This window comes from Pteronotus mesoamericanus, unplaced genomic scaffold (genome assembly GCF_021234165.1).
Source record: "Pteronotus mesoamericanus isolate MK-2021 breed Mesoamerican mustached bat unplaced genomic scaffold, CSHL_Meso_final contig_100, whole genome shotgun sequence".
Lineage (NCBI taxonomy): Eukaryota > Metazoa > Chordata > Mammalia > Chiroptera > Mormoopidae > Pteronotus > Pteronotus mesoamericanus.
The window spans coordinates 3,918,132-3,928,905 of record NW_026554999.1 but is presented as its reverse complement, the minus strand read 5'-3'; positions in this window follow the sequence as shown (position 1 = coordinate 3,928,905).

Below are 10,774 nucleotides of genomic sequence, written 5' to 3'. Positions count from 1 at the left end.
TCTTTATCCATGCAGACTTCTTTTTTTTTTTTTTTGAAAATTAATCCATGCCTTTATTTACATGTTAGCAAATGAGAATTTGGTCTTTCAGTCACCTCTATACATAGAAGATTACAGTTTATAGCTGATAACCTAGGCCACGACTGGAAAATCTTAGCAGAGATGGTTGGAAATGTTCAGTGAGTGTTATGGAAAGTGATTCCACAGTCCAACTGCAGATTTTTGGGCTTTGTAGATGAAAAGAGCTGCAATAAAACACAAGGATAAGTACTACTGCATAATTAAATATAAAATCTATGCTATTATCTAACAAAACATCTGGAAATTAGTCAATCAACAGAATTTTCTCTTTGAAGCCTTGTTGAGTATGTTGGAGACAGTTTTCATGATTGTCATAGGTGTGGAATTTATAATAGGAATTGTAGGGAATGGATTCATTGGACTCACAAATTGCATTGCCTAGATTAGAAATCAGAAGTTATGCTTGGTTGACTACATTCTCACCAGTTTGGCCTTTGCCAGAATCAGTGATTTGTCGCTAACAATTGGCAATTTGTTTTTAGTGCTGGACTATCGGAAAAACCTTGATACTATGGAAAGATACATTCTTTCTAATATCTGGATACTGGCCAACCACCTAAGCACTTGGTTAGCTACTTGTCTTGCTATCCATGCAGACTTCTTATTTTGTTGAGCTCCCATTTGTTTATTCTTTCCTTTTTGCCCCTGGCTCTAGGGGACTTATCAGTGAAAATATTGCTGTGTGGAGTATTTGAGTTTCCTGCCTATGTTCTCCTCTAGGACTTTTATGGTGTCGTGACTTATATTTAAGTCTTTTATCCATCTTGAGTTTATTTTTGTGTATGGTGTAAGCTGGTGGTTGAATTTCAATCTTTTGCATGTAGCTGTCCAGTTCTCCCAATACCATTTGTTGAAGAGGCTATTTTTACTCCATTTTGTGTTTTTCACTCTTTGTTGAATATTAATTTGACCATAGAGACATGTGTTTATTTCTGGGCTCTCTGTTTGATCTATGTGTCTGTTCTTATGCCGGTACCTGGCTGTTTCGATTACAGTGGCCTTGTAATGTAGTTTGATATCAGGTATTGTGATTCCTCCTACTTTGTTCTCAAAATTGCTGCAGCAATTCAGGTTTGTTTATGATTCTATATACATTTTTGAAATGTTTGTTCTATATCTGTGAAGTACATCATTGGTATTTTAATAGGGATTGCATTGAATCTATAAATTGCTTAGGGTAGTATGGACATTTTGATGATGTTATTCTTGCAATCCATGAAGAGGGTCTGTGCTTCCATTTATTCTGTCTTCCTTAATTTCTTCTTTCAGTATTGTGTAGTTTTCTGAAAGTTAACTGAAAGTCATATCAGTTATGTCCATTTGATCTAGCGTATTGTTCAGTTACACTATATTCTTAATATTTTGCTTGGAAGATTTATCCATTGTTAACAGCGGGATGTTAAAATCCCCTGCTATCAGTGTGTTGCTGTCTATATCTTTCTTGAAGTCCTCCAAGATCCTCCTTACATTTTTGGATGCTCCTATGTTGGGTGCCTATAGGTTTACAATGTTTATGCTTGGAATATTTTTTCCCATCCCTTTACTTTCAGTCTCTGTAGGTCCTTTGTTCTGAGGTGGGTCTCCTGTAGGCAGCATATGTGTGGGTCATGTTTTCTTATCCATTCAGCCGCCCTATGTCTTTTGATTGGAGCCCTTAATCCATTTACATTTAAAGTAATTACTGATAGGTAGTTATTAATTTTTTTCCTTTGTACCACTGTTCCTCTCTTTCCCACTCTTTTTCTTCCTCTTCTTAAAGCAGTCCCTTTAGCACATCTTGCAGTACTGGTTTAGTGGAGGTGTATTCTTTTAGCCTTATTTTGCCTGGGAAACTCCTTATTTCACCTTCCATTTTAATTGAGAGCCTTGCTGGGTAGAGCAGTCTTGGTTGCAGGCCTTTGCTTTTCATGACTTGGAATATTTCCTGCCATTCCCTTCTGGCTTGTAGTGTTTCTGTTGAGAAGTCAGCTTATAGTCGTATCGGGGCTCCCTTGTATGTTACTACCTTTTTCTCCCTTGTTGCCTTTAGGATTCTCTGTTTGTTTTTGCTATTTGTCATTTTTATTATGGATGTGTCATAATAGTGTCTTGGAGTGGGCCTCATTGAGTTCCTCTTGCATTGGACCCTCTGTGCTTCCTGGACTCGTGTGACTTTTTCTCCCTCAAATTAGGGAAGTTTTCCCTCATTCCTTTTTCAAACAGGTTCTCTAATCCTTGCCCCTCTTCTCCTTCTGGCATCCCTATTATATACATATTTATGTTTCAGGTTGTCCTGCATTTCCCTAAACACATCTTCATTTCTTTTGAGTCTTTTTTTCATTTTCTTGCTCTTTCTGGGAGCTTTTTTCCATGTTATCCTCCAGCTTACTGATTCAATCCTCTGCTTCATCTAGCCTGTTTTTGATTCCTTCTACTGGGTTGGTCAATTCAGAAATTGTATTCTTCATTTCCTCTTGTTTCTTATTGATAGTTTTTATGTCCTTTTTCATGCTGATATAGTTTGCAGTAAGTTCCTTATAGTTTCCTGTAGTTTTTTGTAATTCTCTCTGAGCTCACAGAGCTCACTGAGCTTCCTTAGAACCATTGTTTTGACTTCAATATCTGATAGTTTACTTGCCTCTATTCCGTTAGATCTCTTTCTGGGGTTTCTTCCTTTCCCTTTAACTGAGGGGTGTTTCTTTGTCTTCCCATTATTTCTGAGACTCCTCTTTTTGCTTCTGCTTCTTAAATTGATCTGTTGATTTCCTGACTTTGTGGTGCGAACTTTTATGGTAGGAGACTGATGTCTTTTCTTTCTGGATCTGCCTTTGATGATGTTAGCTGTTGACTCCATCTGACCTTAGGCAGTCTGTTCAGGACTTCCAGGAATCTAGTCTGTGGCTGTCTCCTTTAGTTGTTAATCTAGTCAATCTACACTCAGCAGTCAGGCTTAGGCACTACAGGGCAGGACAGAGTCCCACCTTGGGGTGGGGCTATTATATCCTCTCACGCTGCTGCTGCTCAGGGAAGTAGTCTGCCTGAGTAAGATGGCTGCTGCCATATGGGGGAGGAGTCAGCACCAGGATCCCACTGACTACTCTCTCAGTTCTCTTCATGGAAATGTATTCTTTTAGCCCTTTTTCTTTTCATCTGGAAATCTCCTTATTTCACCTTCCATTTTCTTTATTTTTTAAATTATACTATATTGATTATGTTATTAAAGTTGTCCTGATTTTACTCCCTAAGCCCCCCTCCACCCAGTACCACTCACTCTCTCATGCAATACTTCCCCCATTGTTCATGTCCATGGGTCATGTGTATAAGTTCTTTGGCTACTCCATTCCTTATATTGTACTTTACAACCCGATGACTACATTGTAACTACCTATTTGTACTTCATAATCCCCTCACCTCTTCACCCACTCTGTCCCCACCATCTGGCAACTTTCTGTTAACTAACTTCTTTTGCTTTTAAGAATTTCTCTTTATCTTTAGCGTTTGGCTTTTTAATAATGATGTGTCTCGGAGTGGGCCTCTTTGCATCCATCGTATTGGGACTCTCTGTGTTTCCTGGACTTGCATGTCTATTTCCTTCATCAAATTAAGGAAGTTTCCTCTCATTATTCTTTCAGATAGATTTCCAATTTCTTATTCTTTCTTTTCTCCTTCTGGTACCCCTTTAGGTGAATGCTGGACCTCTTAAAGCTGCCTCAGAGGCTGTTTATATTATCCTCATTTTTTTTTTTTTGGTATTCTTTTTTCTTCTTCTTGTTCTGCATGGTTGTTTTTTGGTTCTTTATATTCCAAATCATTGATTTGATTCTTGGCTTTTCCATTCTATGGTTGTTTCCCTGTAAATTGTTCTTTATGTCAGTTAGTGTATACTTCATCTCTGACTGGGTCTTTTTTATGCTGCTGGGGTCTTCACTAAGTTCTTTGATCATCCTTATAAGCAGTGTTTTGAACTCTGCAGCTGATAGATTGCTTACCTCTATTTCATTTAGTTCTTTTTCTGGAGTTTTGATCTGTTCTTTCATTCGGACTCCATGTCTTGGTAGTGTGGCCTAATGTATTAGCTGTCTTGTCAGTTCCAGTGGTACAGTCCCCCTGTCACCGAACCTGGGTATTTGAGGTGTGCCCTTTGTGTAGGCTGAGTACACCCTTCTCTTGTTGTTGAACCTTGATTACTGTTGGTAGATCAATAGGAGGGATTTACCCAGACCAGTCAGCTTCAAGGACTGGCTATAATCACTCACCATCAACCTCTGCCCACTGTGGAGGATCAGCTGTGCAGGGCACCATGGTGGTACACCAACATCGTCTGTTGCTGTTCACTGGATGCATCAGCCCTCGGGTTTGCTGGGTGGTTCAGGCCAAGGCCAGACCCTCTTATGTTTTGCCTGGAGCACCTTGCCTGAGCTAGAAAGCAATCTGAAACAGTTGCTACTTATGCTGAGCTTGGAGATTCCCAGGAAAAGCTAAATTGTAACTCTAATCTGACTGTCACTAGGGCTCACTGAAGCCAGCTGTTGCTTGTTTGATAGGATTTAGGAGCCAAGACTAACTATTCATATGGGAAAGCAGCTTGGGTGGGCCCGTACATTGGGTGGGGTAGAGTGTCTGTGGATCTCCAAGGTGGGTTACACTGTGTTGGCCAGGTTGATGGAGATCAGATAAGGCACCAGCCTACCGGTTTTGTTGGGGGGAGAACTCAGCACAGGGACAATGGCCTCTGCTCACCCTGATGCCAGACACTTCAATTTCTCCTCATATCCACTGGTGACCTTCAAGCTGCCACCCTGGTGCTGGGGCTCAGAGGGAGCAAGCCTGAGTAGGTGACTCTGTGTGTGGGTTCTTTAAGAGAAACTGCTTGGGGCTCCAGCAACCTCCTCCACCAACTCAATCTCCACTGGTTTTCACAGTTATAAATTGTGGGGACTTATCTTTTTGGTATTGGAATCCTGGGCTGGGGGCCTAGTGTGCGTCTGGGACTCCTTGCTCCTGAGATATCCCTCCCCAATTTTTATCAACCTGGGTGTGGGGCTGGCCTGTTCCTTGTCCTCATCCCTCCTACCAGTCTGGATGGATGTAGTTTCTTTAATTCCATAGTTGTCAGATTTTCATTCAGCTCAATTTCTGACATTACTGAGTGATGGTTTTGCTATATTTTAGTTTTAATTTCAATGTGGTTGTGTGAAGAGGTGAGCCATGTCTGCCTATATCGCCATCTTGACCCAAAGCTCACCTTCCATTTTAAATGAGAACTTTGTTGATTGGAGGTCTTTGCTTTATATTACTTGGCATATTTCTTGCTATTCTGTTCTGACTTGTAGTATTTCTGATGAGGAATCAGCTTATATGCTTATTGTGCCTCCCTTGTATGTTACTAGGTTTCTCCCTTACTGCCTTTCAAGTTCTCTGTTTTTAAATTTAGCCATTTTAATTGTGATGTGTCTTGGAGTGCACATCTTTGGGTTCATCTTGATTGGGAACTTCTGTGCTTCCTGGACTTGCATGAGTTTTTCTCTCATCTGGTTAGGGATGACTTTTTCAAATAGGTTTTCTATCCCTTGCTTCTTTTCTTTTCCTTCTGGTATCCCTATGATATAGATATTATTATGTTTCATGTCATCCTGAAGCTCCCTAAAACCTTTTTGTTCTTTCAGAGTCTTTTTCTTGTTTTTTGTTCTGTCTGTGAATTTTTTTCTACCTTGTCCTCCAGCTTGTTGGTTTGATCCTCTGCTTTATTTAACCTGCTTTTAATTCTTTCTACTGTGTTCTTCATTTCATATAGTGTATTCTTCATTTCCTCCTGGCTCTTATTGATAGTTTCTGTGCCATTTTTTTTATGCCAGTGTAGTTTTCAGTAAGTTCCTTGTAGCTTCCCTGAAGTTCTTTGTAGTTCTCACTGAGCTCCTTGAGCACCCTTATAACTATTGTCTTGAACTCAATGTCTGATAGTTTGCTTGCTTCAATTTCATGTAGCACTCTTTGTGGGGACTCCTTCTTTCCTTTTGATTGCAGGTTGTTTCCTTGTCTCCCCATTTTAGGTGACTCTTTTGGCTTGTTTCTGCTTCTTAGATTGATCTTCTTTGATTCCCTGTCTTTGTGGTGTGAACATCTGTGGTAGGAGACCTCTGGGATTCAGTGGTGCAGTCTCCTTGATCTCCTGAACTTGATGCTCTTGGGATGACCTTTATGCCATTTATATGGGCTCTCTGGTTGTAATTGAGTTTTGGTTGTTGGGTCATTCTTTGGCGGGTTCTGTCTTTTGGCTGGCTGGCTGAGAGTCACTCTGCCCATATGTCTTGCATGCTGTTATACAGATGTGTTTTCTCTTTCTGGACCCATCTCTGGTGACATCAGATGATGTCATAATCTGGCCCTAGGCAGCCTGATAGAGGCTACCAGTGATCCACAGCCTGTGGCTGACTCCTTCTGTTGTTGATCTAGTCAATTGGTCACGTCGTGGTGTAGTGGATTTTCCTTTTGTCTGTGGTTATAAGGCTTCACTCCAACTATTGTTCCATTGGTTATTCCAGATGATTTCTCTACAATTTAGTTGTAATTCCAGATTGGTCCTGGGAGGAAGTTAGTCTAGCTTCTACTTCTTCTTCTGCCATCTTGGATCTGCTGGTTTTCCTAATAACATTTTCTTTCCTGTAGCTTACTTTATTGTAAGAATACAGTGTACACTACATATGACATGCAAAGTGAATATTAATTGACTGTTTATGTTAGCCATGAGGCTTCTGGTCAATAGGAGGCTCTTAGTTACATTTTGGGAGAATCAAAGGTTGTACATGGATTTTTCACTATGTGAGGGGTCGGCACTGCTAAGTCCCAATTTGTTCAAGGGTCAACTGTATAACAAAATTAAATTTAGCTATGTGAGTTTATAGTTCCATTAATAAAGCTGTTACAAATGTCATTTCTGGAATGATTTAAAATTTTCCTGATTATTTTTTGATGTAAGCTATAAGGAGAGAGCCCATGTGCATACACATGAGTGTGTTTTAACACTGGTGTGCAGGTGCAAGCACATTGCTGTGTCCACTTGCCTGGCTGGTTGCTGTGTGTGATGTAATAAAGTCAGAAGATCTTTCTCTCTCTTTACCTTTCTGTGTGATATTGGGCTTATTACCAAATATCTGAGCATTGTCTCAGATATGTTGAGGATATAGATACCTCTCCTGGGTAAACGATTGTTCTCTAGCTTAAATGAATGATCAGAAAAAGTATTTTGCAAGTGATAAAGCTACAAACACTAAATCTTAGGGGTTACTTTTCTTTGGCTTAAGGTATTCTAATTCTTATGTGAGCATTTAAATATTATGAAGATTAGTTGCTTTATGAAGATAAAATGTTATAGTTTGCTTTGTACAGATTAAAAAGCCATACGTGTTTTTAATTGCTCTTAATTCTCCATGGCATATTCATTTGCATTCTTAATGGCTCCACATGGCTTAAAATTAATTTGCATACTTACCCAATGTCATATTGTGGCTCTTTGATAACTTGCAAAAATTCTTTTACAAAGCTTATGATGCACAAAGATTTTCTTTATGTGCATATTAATAACTGATTACCAGTATGATCCAAAGTTTATAATCTTTATGCCCTGCCTCATCCCCAAAGGATAATCATATATAGCTTTAACATAATAGCTAAAACACTAGACTGAATTGAAATGAAATTAATTTTTATAAGTGAAAAGATTGATAAAATCCAGGTCAAGGACAACTACTTCTTAGTAACTCTCCATTTAATTCCTAGATGTGATTTAACACAAAGTTCTGTTAGGTGAACACACACTACGTGATACGTGGTTCCCTTTGCGCTGTAATCTGACTCTTTGTGATTCTGGGGAAATGAGCTGACTTATCAAGGTTTTGGTACACTTCTTTGCAGGGCTTCGTTTTGAAGTTGTTACATAGATACTATAATTTTAGACTGTGTAGAGAAGAAAAATAATTTCTCTTCTTTAAGAAGCCACAGAGACTTAAAAAGAGGCTTGGTTTTAAAATGAAGTCAGAGGTTAACTGGGAGGGGAAATGAGTAGGTGATTTTGGAGCTGGCTGGTTCCTTCTGGGCCTCAGACCTGACTAGGGAGATAGAATACAAACAGGCAAGAGAGAACTATTGAGTCTGTCAAACTCTGGAATAAATTAAAAGCACCGGTACTTAGTAGGCGCCATTAATTTAGGAAAGGAGCAATTAGATGGGACCAGTAACATATGAAGAAAGCAGTTCCTCCCTCTTATCTGTGAGTCAAACCAGAGCAGGGGAAAAGAGATGGCAGACTAAGCAGTTAGGAATTGTTCAGGGGCTGCTCTGCAGGGTAAAAAAATATACTACTCTGCTTTTAAAGAAGAGGTTTCCAAGCTTTTTATCAACAAACTGTTTTTCCAAGTGAAATCTTATAAAACTTCCCACATCCCCTCAGCTTCCCCTTCATTTGAGAAACAGGTAAAGCAGAGCAGCTGCAGTTTAAAGCAGAGATGGGAGTCAAGCCTCATTTGATTGTCATCCCCTCTGCGGCCCCTCAGGTGACCTGTTGGAGCTTGAGGGTCCATAGACTGCAGTTTGAAAATTACTACAAGTTATAAAGGAAATGAATATTCAGACTAGTGGAATTACTAAGTACATAGCTTTGTTCAATTCACTTAATGTTCCTGAATCTCAGTTTACTTACCTGTAAACTGAGAAGAATAATATCTATTTCAAATGGTTGTTGTGAGAATTAAGTTAAATGAGCTAATGGATGTTAAGTGCTTAATAACATGTTTGACACATTGTAATTATTCGGTAAATGGTAGCATCTATGACTCAATTCAACCTCATCTATCAAAATGCGCTTCTTCCTCCCAGTTGGAATAAGCCATTTTGTATCAGTTATTAAGCTATTGTCACACCATCAGCCCTCTCATTGTTCTATAACTTATGCTGGGGTGCTGAGGCCAGGACTCTAAACCATGTTCCTGCCTGGTCAGCAGTCTCCGTGTTGGGCTCTGCCAACAGGGCTTGCCAGGGAACCAGTACAGCTGGTGGAGGGAGAAGGGACTTGGATCTTTTCAGTTAGGTTCATGCAGGCTTCCTAATTTTGTCAGGGTCGCCTTGTCTCACTTTGCCCTAGCAGAGTCAATTGAGGCCAATAGAAACAGTCAAATCCAGTTTGAAGTTTCTCTAAAGTGGCAGGATCAGCTTTATTCAACCCTTGGACACACCAGCATGAAGCAAGAAGCACCTGTTCCTCAGAGGTCTGGGTTCCAAGCATACCAGGGCTCTCCTCCAAGCTTCTAAATTTTCACAATCTCTACCTCTTCCTTTTGTTTCCCCAACTCTGGGGGCAGTGGTGGTTTTCTACAGTTGTTCCTTATGTGATAACTTGGACTTCTCTGTCTTCCCAGCCATTCGATATACAGTTAACAATGATCTATAGTAAATTCTCTCTAGTAAAAATAGCTGATCCGCTTCTATGTTCTACCTGGACCCTGACAGATTCTGACACCTACTCCCTACTCAAATTTGCTTTTGTGTCCTAAGTGATTTCCTTCATAGTTAACTGGTGCATGATAAGAATCTTTAAAAGTGAATAATCAGAAGAGATGTATTTGACTGGAAATTAGGAAAGCAAATCCTATTTATTTTAGTTCACACTATTTTTTATGATTCATTAGTTTTTTACTTTCTCCACCAATAAAATGGTGTTACAAGCAATGACTCCATATATGTCAGAGATATTTAATATGCACATGAACATACACATTTAGGTAACATATCTGCAAGCTATTAGAGTTTTAAAAAATTAGAAGCAAACATTATGCTAAATTTAACATGTTTTGAAGACTCCCCTATCCAATCTAATTATAACAGATGGGCTCGAAGTAGCATCTATACAAGAAACTTAAGCTATGTCGAAAATTTTAGATTATTTCACTTAACATGAAAAATTTTGTTTCACCAAATTAATAATATTAACTGAAAGTTGGGAGAGTTTGAATTACAGTTATTAAATGATTATTTAACATACTTGTATTTTTTCAGAAGATATTCCTGTCTTGTATAACCGTGTTTGAAAAAAGGGGTCTTAGTGTAGAGAATGATAAGGTAACTCAATTTTACTGACATAGAATTTGGGTGTATGAAGAGTTACTTTATTTCTAACATTGCATCACTGAAGAAACAGATCAAGTAATGAATTTTAAATTATTTCAGTTTGCATGCTGGGTCAATGTTTTCTATCACTGAAATTTTTCTTGAGTAATTTTAGTTTTGAGAAAATTAGAACTGATTTACTTGTAATGTAGAATTCAAAATAGAAACAACTAGAAGCTATGCTGAATAATAAACTAAAATATGGATTTCTCATTCCAATATTTAAAAGACATAATTTTTGAAGAAAAAAGTGAACTATGATTAACCCAATTTTTTATCTGTGTGGATATGCATGATATCTATAGTGTAGCAAGAAAAACTTGATACCTATAATATGCAGAGACAGAATTAAAAATTCAGTAAAACTCCAATGAAATGTCAGATAATTTTATACTTAAGGTATACTTAGGAATTAAAATACCATCAAATGAATTCAATTCTACATGCAGCGAACCAGTTATTCTTATTGGAGAAACAAATAAACAACTGTATAAATACCTTCTTTGAGCAAATGGGCAGTTGAATTTTGATGATATAATTGGCCTTCTCCTCAATT